The following is a 12,391-nucleotide window of genomic DNA, read 5'->3' on the forward strand; positions in this document are numbered from 1 at the left end:
GTACACATCACTGCATTGTCATATTTGGAATGCAGGTACTAGGCAACTGGAAATCCCAAACAGCTTCGCAGTTTGGCAGCAGCAAATTTATATCCCAAAGCCTTTCTGCTTCTACCACTTATCGTTTCAGGATCTGCCCAGCTTCAGCACACGAGCACGCCCTGTGCCTCTGATTTCCCCTGGATAGCAGTGTGAGTAGGTGTGCCTATCGCCCCGCCTCCAGGACTAACCATGGAGTTAGTGTTCCCTCCAGAAGACCTAGGATCATGGTATCTGGCAGAGGATTCACCTGTCTGACTCACTGACTAGACAACAAATTACCTTTAAGCAATACTCTGCAGACAAACAACGTCCCTATAGATTAGCTCCCTGATTTTGCATAGAACTGCAGTCTTTGTTTCAATCCCTCTACACATTTTAATTGACCATGGAAAAAAAAATTGAGAGGTGCCTATTTTGGAGCAAAGGAGACATTACGCACGCTGCACTTGCTTGTACAACAGATCCAAACCAAGATGAGGTCACTAGTTCATCAGAAACTGCATTTACACAAAAAAAACTCCCAGACAAAACCTTACACTCCCCTAAGGCAACATCTGCCCGTGCAGAACTCTGGAGCGAGGCAGATATATTCCCCTTGCACATACTGCTCCCTGAAAGAGCTTTGTTAACAAGGCATGCACACAAAACAGTTGCAATTACTTAAAGAAAAAAAACCCCAACTTTTCTCTAGTCAAATCCTGAACACACAGCACAGGGAAAAAGTACCAAAGCACCCATTCTTCAGAGGCAGAGCTGAAGTACTGAGTCATTCTGGACATGCACTGGGTAAACTCTGATCTGATGCTCAGTACAGTCCCTTTAAAAATCACATGGCAACTTCCCCTAGCGTCTCCATCCAAAATAAAATTAATGATGTCATTGTAATTAACCTGTGAACAAACCTTCCAAGGAGGTGATGCAAACTAAACCTTTTAGTTAGGAATTTTAGTACTCCTTCAATATACAGAGGGAGAGGTAGAATACTGACTCATATTTACTTGAAGTCCAATTTTTTACTGTCTCATATAAATTCCACTACTTATTCCTCAACAATAAACCCTAGACTTGGTGTCTTGATCAACTTAGATTAGTAGATGTTTTCACAAGGATAGCTACAAATCAAGTTACTTAAATAAGTGACAAATACCACAGAATAGTTTGGGTTGGAAGGGACCTTAAAGACCATCCAGTTCCAACCCCCTTGCCATGGGCAGGGACACCTTCCACTAGACCAGGTTGCTCAAAGCCTCATCCAGCCTGGCCTTGAACACTTCCAGGGATGGGGCATCCACAGCTTCCCTGGGCAACCTGTTCCAGTGCCTCAACACCCTCTCCGTGAAGAACTTCTTCCTGATATGCAATCTAAACCTCCCCACTTTCAATTTAAACCCGTTACCCCTTGTCCTGTCACTACAGGCCCTTGTCAAAAGCCGCCCCTCCAGCTTTCTTATTCATATGTACATGACAAGGTTGATTGACACTGCATCTTATGTATCCAGTAAAATCCTCCCTAGCTCAACAGCAATAGTCGAAGTTAGAATTCAAGATGATTAAGAACAGAATAGGAAATACACACATTTCCATGTCACAGAATTCTTCTGTCACACGCCCACAACTCTGAAAACTGCCTGAAGTTCACTGAAAACATTGTGAGGGGAAAAAAGTTATCTCAGGGTAATAAAAGAGAACACATAAGCCAGTATGGATGATCAATAGTTTTCATATGCCATTGGCTAAAACTCTTTAGCATTTTGCAAGAGTAAGACTGTGAGGAAAGTGAAAAATGGAGGCAAAGACCTAAGAGACTAATAAATTAAATGCAAAATGGGAAAAGGAGATGGTTATGCTTTCTCACTCACAAACACAGGAATTAGGGAGTATAACTAATATCTGAAAATTTCATTTCAGAATGAAACAGTTTCCTTGCTCTGCAAGCACTGTCAAAACTACGTTGTGAAACATATAGCTAGAGGATACTGTGTAGGCTGAAAGCACAAATAGACAGAAAAGATTAAACAAAGGTCTGGTACAGAACTCCTTTAGCTTCTTGTAAGCATGAAGACCTATTTTTTTACAACTTTGTTCTCACAAAACATAACCCATGTTCTACCAGCAGCAAAGAAGTTACCAACAGGGGGGGAAAAAAAACCCAAACCAGTCTACATTTACCCTGTCTTTCATATTCTTTCCTTAATCATCCATTAACAATGGCTAGCAGGCAGTCCAGTGTGTATCCTCCTATGAACCAGATACATTCCACAGCAGCAATTGCATCCAAAGTTCCAGATTTTCAGCCACATTGCAAAATTCAAAATACACAAACAAGACATGAAAACAAAAAACAAAAGTACCACATGTATTTAATGGTTCATCTGACCTACTCCTCCATCTGTTTGCAACTTGATGTAGATACCTGCACTGACAAAGCAACCTGAGGTACAAAATTTATCAGTAACTATCACGCAGAAGAAAGACTGAGGCGTTTTAATTTTTCTGATGTTAAGAGAGTCTGTTTCAAAGTGCAAGAAACTCATTATCTATGGTTTTGTACCAGATGACAGATACTGTAAAAGTCCTGATTGCTATTATTTCAAACTTTTGTATTTGACTGGCATGTTGAAAAATGCGCCAGTTCAGACATTTCAAGGTTACCTGTCAGAGATTACATAAATGGCAACATTTTACTTGCATAGGTTTTCCCTGGATTTCACAGCTCTGGAATTTTTTTTATGGTCAGTATTTCTATTCCTCCTCTTTGTTTACATCTTGAAAACATGCAGATTCATGGATAACAAAAATATATAGGAGAGGAAACTAGGAATGTATCATAGTTTTATTCTTATAGTGGTAATTAAACACACTAAATATATATAATTTGAAATCCTAATTATAAGTTACATATCTTTATATCTGAATGCTCAACAAGTTCCTTTCCTGTTTAGAATTTTTATCTTACCATCCAAGACAAAGCATTGTTTCAGGTGTGCTGTACTGGAATTCTGGACGTCCCATCAAGTTGCTGTTCCAATTCACAAAATGAATGAAGTGTAAACTGCATTTTATAACTATTTCCCTAACATGCTGCACACAAGTGTGATCATTAGTCACACCATAATTATTTGCTGTTGCCACAAGTTATACTTGTTCTAATAATTCTTTTCCCAGTCATCTATTTTCTCAAACCACTAGTTTGTATTCTAGTATATAATTTTTTATTTATCTTCTCATGCTTTGCATAAATTAATTTCACTTCCACACGTTGCACTGTAGTAATAGCTTTTCTCCCACATCATGTCCCAAAATCCTTCTTCCCAAGTCCTTCCTTTTCATTTAGCAAGTACCAGTTTGTCATTCAAACTTCTATTCTCCATTCACAGAATGGGAAGTGAACTTACTCTTATTTCCTCTCTACTGCCCCTCAGGTAACTATGGAAATGAACAAGTGCACTAATGTTAATCTTACAACTACACTAACCAGTTTTGCTCAAACAATATTCTCAGGTCAGGTAAAAACATGACACAACATATAGGGTAAGTTTAAAATATTTTCAGAAACTATCAGAATGTCAAATCCTGTTTGGAATTCCTAACTCAGATACAAAACATACTATACTACAGTTTTCTATGGCTGCAGGAATATGAATTTCCACTGTTTCCAGCTCTAAAAAGGAGCACAAAGACAAAGAAAATCTATCAGGTCTTATATGCCTCTATTAAAAGTACCAAACTTTCTGTTACACAGTCTTACTTTCTGGAGATAAACTTAAAAGTTTTGGCAGATTTCCCCCCCCGCCCAGTGGTTCTATGTGTCAAGTCAACACTGGAACTAGAAATAAGTAAATTAAAATTAACCAAACCAGTTATGCCATTTGCAAGAGCAAAATTATTTTTTAAAAAAATAAACACATGCTATCCCATCCTCAACTTTGACTGAAAAAATGTGGTCACTAAACTGCTTTAGCATCCTCCTGCCTGGAATATGAACTTCAAATTTTTCCAGTATTGGCCTTCAGCCAAGAACATCCTTTTTAAAGTCCCTGAGAAAGTCCATTCACCTTTATTTACTGAGCACAGAAACCTTGAAAAAAAAAAAATTCCACAACATTTCAAACAGAGGCAAACTTTAGAAATTTACCTTAAGAATTCTATCTGCACTTGCGCCACAGACTGACACAATTCTTGGCATCTAGTAAGAATAGCATGGACCTTTCTGTAAATAATGCTCCCCAGAGAGGCAAAAAGCAAAAGGGAGCTGTCAAATTTGACTACAGCAGGAGTAACAGCTAAGCAGAAAGCATGCATGTTGGAGAGGCCAACATGGGGGAATAGCAGGAAGAGCGAGGACTGAAAGTGGGAAGACGAGTGACAAACTAAGACTTGCTAGGTGAGAAGAATAGGCCTGAGAACATTATGGGAGACAAGGCACCAGAAAGGCCTGTGGCAACATTCAGATTAAACTCCAGAATATACAAAGATTAGAAAAAATACACTACAGTTACCATTTTCTCTGTTGATGATTTTTTGGGACAGAAGTTTGCATGGTGTCTTAAAAATTTCAATGTTGAAAATAAAAGCAAAATACTTGCCTTATCCTGCCGAATCCAAAAACATATTAGAGCAGATAGCCATGTGTTGAGATCTCTTTATTTTCTCTCTGCCTTACATAAGGATGAAGAGATCATCACGGGTGTTGGGGGCTAAGCCCAGCAGGCAGCTAACATAACTGCTTACTCCCCCTTCCCACTCCATGGTACAGGTGAAGAGAAAAGCATGAGTCAAAAGCAAGAAAAAACCTAAGAGGTTGAGCTAAAAAATGTTTAACAAGGGAGAAGTTGAAGAAAAGAGAAACAAAATAAGCCAGTCACCACCTCCCATGGGCAGAACGATGCTGCTGGGCAACTTCTCTAAACCTCCCTCCTCTTCATTTTATTCCTGAGCATGACAATCTACAGCACAGAATACCTGGGGTTAGTTCAAGTCACCTGCTTGGTTGCATCCCCACCCAGCGTCTTATACACCCCCCAGTCTGTAGGGGGGGGGACAGACACAGGACAGAGTGAAAAACAGAGAAGGCCTTGACGCTGTGCAAACACTGTTCAGCAAGAGCTACAACACTGGGGTGTTATCAACACCGCTTTGGTCACAAGGGACAAAGAACCATACCAGCTGCTGTGAAGATTAACTCCATCCCAGCCAGATGCAGTACGAGGAGGAAAGCAGAGAAAAACACATGCTTTCTAGGCAGGAAACAAGTGCCAGATTTTGAAAAAGCACAGAGTTCACTGGAAAAGTTTCACTCCCAAATGTACAACCATCACATTGTTTCCAACTGCACCTACCCACTTGTTGGTGCTTCTGACTGATCTAGCAAGGATGTAACATTTTTCCTGAGCAGCAAAAACAATTCTTTATTAGACCAGTTATATGATGGCATGTATCACAGTACTTGCTGTCGAACGTATTAGAGGAACTCTTTAATAAACTACGGGAGATGACTGTAATACCTCATATGGGTCCTGGAAACAATCCCCAGACAAGTGGAAGGAGGCTCCCCTGGAAGGAAGTTGCCCGGTAACTGTTTATTGCAATCATTCCAGCTCCTTCTCCTGAAGCACAAACCCCTCAATAACGTCAGAAATAAGATATGGTAATCACTAATCCAGGGCAGCACAAGACCCAGAGACTGATGAAGTGGTAAGTCCCACTTGCCTTAAACAAAGCTGACAAATAAATGGGGTTTGAGACAGACAGAGTGTTTCACATAGGCTTACCAGGGGATAGAGATGACTAGGAATACTAAATTAATAATATTAAATACAGAATTGAGTGACTAAGGAAAGTTTTTATTTCCTCAGAGAAGGTCTGAGGGAAACAATGCTTGAAACAGGAAGAGTCTGATGAAAAGAATTTCAGATTTTTATATAATCTCTAGAGAAGTTTCAGAATACACTATGCACATCAGAAAGAACGTAAGAAATTCCAACCTCTGCTCTCCAACAAAGTGAAGTGACAGTGACATTTGGTGAGAGGTTGAAGTTAAGTTTCAACATTTCTAGTATATACCAAATAGCTGGTATCCCAAAAACCATGAAGTGTGACAGGATGGGGGAGGCAGAAATACTGCCTTTTCAACTGCTATGGGTACACTGGAGTTAGAAGTGTAGCAAAAGAAACCTATGTGCTTCGCTTAACCCAAGTTCTAAGAACAGTCAACTGTCAGATGCAACCTTCTCCTAGACTTCTTATTCTTTCACAAGTTTCACAGACACGTGTGAAGCATTTGGGATTGTACAGTGAGACAAAAGCCTTTCAAAGAAAGACAGTAAAACAAGACAAGTAATTTACAGGTAGTTTTTAACCATTCTCCTTCACCTTGAAAACAACTGCTACATTATCTGGAAAGCCAGTAAGTCTTTCAAACTTACATTCAGCCTTTAGCACAAGTTGACCCTTGTCATAACAGGGCCTATTGCTTCTACTGTAAGATACAAAAAAAACCGCAAAACACTTCTCAAAGAATTTGTTTCAAGTTGCTAAGTGATGAGTTACCGCAAACCTATTAAAGATGTTGTATTACAGACTCATCAGTATGTGACCTCACCAGGTCTGCCTACTGAGGTTATCTAAGATCTAGGAAACGGAAATACTAAGCTTTCTAGTTTCACATTTGAAGTTTGAGGGTTAATATAAAAGTATTCCTTTTCAACTGTTAACAGAGAGGACACCTAAGAAAAGCTGAAAGAGATGGATTCAAATACCACATTGGGACTCTTGTTTTCTCTTTCTTTTAATCCTCTATCCTCTGCCCAATTCCAGCTTCCATTTGCTTACCCCAGACAAATTAGTGAGGAACTGAAGAAGCACTGAGGAAAGTTCATGCTCATGGGCTTTAAACACGCTTTAAGTTATGAAAGTCAGTACATACACAACCATGCCCATGTGCAGGACATACCAAATAGTTGTCAGGAGCTACCCCTCAGTCTCACATTTGTTAAAAACATTTCCTACAGGTTGAGCAGCATACTGCAACCTGCATAGTAACACTCAGCTACTCCACAGCAGTCTTGGGATTTTTGGCCTTCTTTTTCCCCCAGATTTCTACATTTAGAATAACACGATATATCAACAGTAAAAGCAAAGCAGCAGATGGACGTTTTAAAACGCAGGAATTTTCTGTTAAGTGCATTTTCCTGTGCACAGATTACTGTGAAAACAAGATGCAAATACTGGAAATACTTCTGCGCATTCACCTACACAACCATATTCTCTTACAAATATTTTAGAACACAACTCCCAAGGGAAAAGATCATCGATCCCTCGGAAACATTATCCCATCTGGTGGTTTCACATGCACAGGGAGGATTCCTAAATATTAAAAAATGGCCATGTATGAGCTGGCATGAGCTGGCATTAAAAAAACCCCACAAAATTTCATACAGTGGTTTCTGCTATGATTGGTCTATGAAATACACATTAAATGTCTTTTTATATCACTTTATAAATGTGTTGATTCCCATCCTTTCATATTTGGCTGCTGTTGGAGATAACTTGTGCAAATTTGATTTCTGTGGGTGCCTTATTCCACACTGACATCCTTTATTTTTTTTAAGTGAAGCTGAAAATAGGGCAATTATGATTTGCCAGTGGTAAAAATGCACAGCTCAAAAGAATGATGTTCTACAGGTTTAGCACGATTAGAAAACACAAAACACCTAAAGGACGGACATAAACACAAGCAATTAATATTACTTCTGCTCAAATAGAACCTTTCTCATGTATCTTTTCCATGGATGAGGATATTGAATAAGTGAGCCATACAAATGGCTAAGACAAAGACCTTCAGAAGGAAATTTATCTTCTCCAAAACAAAACAAAAATGGGTTCAATAGCCACACTCTGGTCATTAAGGGAAACAGAGACAGTTGTAGTACCAGTAACATCCAGCACTAAACTAGCACCACACTGGAAACACAGTCTAAAAGGAAATAAGTAAAATAAACTTATATTGTCAAAAGAAAGGCAATGAAGTAATTCTTCTCTCAGCTACTTCACAGCCTACAGTTCCATACAAGGTTCTTTCTTCACCAAGTTCTGAGCAGATTTACTTTTCTCAGGGTATCCCCGCCAGGCCCCACACATTTTTTCTTTGCCCTTCTCTGATCTTTGTAGTTTGTTGTAACTTAGACCATACAACCTAACATCACCCAATCTCCACTGCGAGTATCCCTAACTACTGTGGCTTTATCTGCATAGCATCTCAGAGAAAGGAGTGTTTAAATCCTTAGACGACTCATACCCTAAGCAATTTCTAGCTTTCTACTATTTCTTTTCACTTAGCAGAACCACAAGTTGTTGCTTTGCTACTTCCTCAACAAAAATACTGCTGTGGCAGTTACTCAGTTCTAAGAAAGGAGCAAATGACACTGAAGATTATGCAGATCCATTATTCTGCAGTGATACACATATCTTAGGAGTGTTCTTTTTCCTGCTATGAACATACTTAGATTTATGTAATATGACATACGTAACTAAATACGCAGATAAATGATGCATTTCAGAGGGTTATTCTTTCTATAACATCACACACCTGAGGTATGGCAACTGCTGAAGAAATGACACCAATCTCCGCTGTTGCTCCCTCCACGTGCAACTGTGTTCCTAAGCACGATTCTCTCAAGCTGATGAAGTCAGCAAGATGACAGTGTGCAGATCACCCATCACGCCGCAGGCTGGTTCATCATTCAGGATGAACACATGCACTAACAGTCGCATGCAGTCATCAACTCACTCTCACTTTTGCCTCCCAGCGGCACTTAGGCCCTGATTCCCACTGCAACGTCTACTGTAATAAATACTGCTATAAAGACTTTGTCCTGAAGATTAGGAGTTGAACTAAAAGCTAACACATTTTTAGAAACAAATGCAGTTTTCATATCCATATATAATGTACAAAGAGCCAACCCCAGCCAACCTGCTCTAAACTACTACTGACCCAATGCACCCTCTTTCTTGCCCATCCTGCAAAAGGAGATAAAAATCAACTGAAACCTCACCAATCGAGAAAGTCTAAGGGACATGAACAATGCTAGCATTTCTCCTACTCCTGAAGCCCTTTTCTCCCCTGTAAAGAGCAAATTATGGGTGGTCCAATTGCACTGTGGCTCTTTGGAAGTAGGGGGCACAGCAGCCCCTGAAATCACAAAACCAGAAAGTTTTTGATCCATACACAAAACATTCTCTCTCCCCAAGAAAACAAAACAAAAAAAAGACCCACCTGCTCCAGGGTGAATGCCACCAACAATGCACTACCACATCTTTGTACTGCATGATCCTGTGCTGCTCCAGCCTATACTCGCAAAGTTTAAGTCCTCCAGCACAGGGAACATGTTACATGTTTGAAACAAGTCTTCTACTGTACGGCACTATATACACTTTTGGCACTATATCAAATAATACTGACATAAATACAACAGAAAAAGCTCTGCTTCATTTAGTCACGCCCTCTCGCTGGAAGTCACTGGTTCAATTAGAAACTCCCTCTCCCTTTTCTGACCTGCTTTCATCCTCCCACGTTGCTTTCATTATTGTCCTCTCTCCTTTCCAATCCCCCTAAAAAGAAAATCACAGAACCACAACTGCAATTTAAATACAGCTTGCACTGTATCAGTAAATAGGCTCATTTTTAAACAACTTACAGAAGAAAACGAATTCACTTCTTTATACTAGTCTACCTACATTTGGAAAATAACTTCAGTAAATCACTACGCTTACACACGATTCTAAAAATCGGAGGTCTAGCCCAAAACAGATATAATTTTAATCCAAGCAGAACTTGCACGACTAAGTAAGGCAAGGAAGTCAGTAATGACAGCTTATTTAAGAACAAGAAAGTGCCAAAATATATATCTGGAGATACATTTTCCCTGCTTCTGCTTTCTGCTGTGGGTACCTGCTACAAGAAGCACAGTATCCCAAAGATCAAGTATGCCAAAGAACTTCTATATTATCAACTTCAAGTATGCCATTAAAATGTTGAGTGGTGTAGAATGTGAGAAACATCATTTAAAACTACTCCATTTATTAAGAATCCTTTATATTCACATGCGATTATTTCTTTTTGACTGACTCCCTTATAATGTTGGCTCTAATGTCCAGTGGAAACTGCAGATTTGCATACACTTACCTTGGCAACTGAAAGAGTTACCAGCTTGAAAAATCAGCATGCCAACAGAATCTCAGTCCCTAAAACACAATATAATTTGGCTCAGCTATTGTAACTGCATAGGGAATGTGCAATATAAGGCTCATTAGTTTTATCTTCATCCACTCAAACAAAAAAAGGGTGACTGTTAGGAAGAAGGAAAACAACTCACATAGTTCACAAAATTGACTACTGAAGTCATAGTAAACCGTTAATACATAAAAAACAGCCTGAAGCATGCTTCTGTGTGTAATGTTTCACATTCACAGCTTTCAGTGACAACTACTTTGCTCAGTGTATGGTTATTCGTATTGTTCTTGTCCATCTAGCACAGTAAATTTCTCCCTGAATGTCACCTTGCACATCACCTACGAACAGGTATTTTGCAAGTGAACTTGACTTTTATTTCCTAAGAAAGTCACTCATGTCCCCTACTAAACCGTAATTTGAAAGTGATTCTATGTCCCCTACTAAACCGTAATTTAAGTACTAGTGAGCCCTAAAAAAAAGCAGCTACCTTTTCTTTTAAGAAATTAGATTTCTAAAAATGGTAAGAACAGAGCTATTGAGTAATAAAGCAGTGCTTTTTACAGTTCCCATCTGCCCATAATTGCAAGTCAGATTTAGTCTGAAGAAGGATTTTTTTAGATGCATGGGGAATCAGCTTTAATAAACCTACTTATTGTTGCCTCTGTTGCCTGACTACTTGACGAAGTCGCAAATGAGACACAAAATTTTAGACCACCTTCCTGCCAATATAGGAACTCACCGCTATACTATAATGTCTGAGGATCTGCTCAACTTTGCTTTCAACAACTGAATGTCTGCAGTGTTCAGAGAACAGTTGCCCCTCTCGAAATATACCTTCCGTCCTTAACTGGAAGATACGATATTCTGTGCTGGAGGCAACTTAAAAAAAACAAGTGAATAAAAAAGTACAAAAGGTTAATGGTTTTTGTTAAATCGCCACTGTTCACTGTAATGCCAAAAATACATAGTAGAAGCAGAAATTGTGAATGATTTTGCAAGGAAGTGGTAAAGAACCATACTGAACTTGCAAAGGAGGAAGATTCTCAAAAAGCCAGCCTAACCTCACTAACCATAAAGGCAAATACACATTTCTTTTGAACACCCCTTAAAGAGATAACAGATTTTTGATGGGGATATATATTTTGATGGTCAGCTCAAAATTTCTAACCACTGCTTTAATAAAGTAATAGGTTAATCACTCTTCCATGTGCTTTTCCTTACTCCATACCCACACAGAAACAAAGGAGCTTCATTACTACAGCAACTGCTAAAGAGTGTACTAATCTGTCTCTAAGGGGCTTACTGTCCTGCTCCAAGCTCCTCAACCAGCTTTACCTGAACCACCTGCAGAGTTCAGACCTTCACAGGGAGCCAACCCAGCACATCAATCTGTCACACCACTAATAACACTGGGAAGCAGGAGACGGAGGGAAACCAGTGGCTTTGGTTGCGAAAAGCTGTTCAGTCACCTCAGCAAATTCAACTTTAACAGAAGCCAAAAAAAGATTGCACAGAAGGAGCAGCTGAGCTTGTTTTCTCGTGCATTCTAACCTTAACTCATGAGAAAGAACTGTATGTAAGAAAATAAAGCACAGAAGAATCTGGTAAGGCAAATTACTTTCAAGAACCAAGTCTTAAGCATAATTAAGATCTTGCCAGCAGACTAACATCCTTAGTGAAGTTTAGCCTAGATGACCCCAAATGTAGTCAGAACTTAATGCAAAATGACAGCTGAGTACACTATCTCTAAGGTTTAAGCAGACCACCTCTGACAAGTCTTGCTGTGACAGTTTAAGTCACCACTGTCACAAATGCCTTCCCCACCTCCCTGCTAGATCAGGGTAAGCAAACGTGCCTGTGTCCCAGCCACCCCAATTCACAGCTGGGCTGTGACTGCCCAGGCAGCTGAGCCGCCAGCTCCCCCTGCCTATGCCCACCCACCTGACACTCACCAAGCTCCAGCACTCAGGCCTTGCCACAGGCACATCCAAAACAAACCCAGAACAAAGACTATCTTTTGGGGGCGGAGGGGGATGAAAGGAAGGAAGGGAAGTTAGTTTTATTGATTCAGTCACAAACCAAGTGGGTGCCAGTGCCAGCACAATGCAAACAGGAATG

The sequence above is a fragment of the Eurypyga helias genome, unplaced genomic scaffold (genome assembly GCF_000690775.1).
Source record: "Eurypyga helias isolate BGI_N326 unplaced genomic scaffold, ASM69077v1 scaffold39533, whole genome shotgun sequence".
Lineage (NCBI taxonomy): Eukaryota > Metazoa > Chordata > Aves > Eurypygiformes > Eurypygidae > Eurypyga > Eurypyga helias.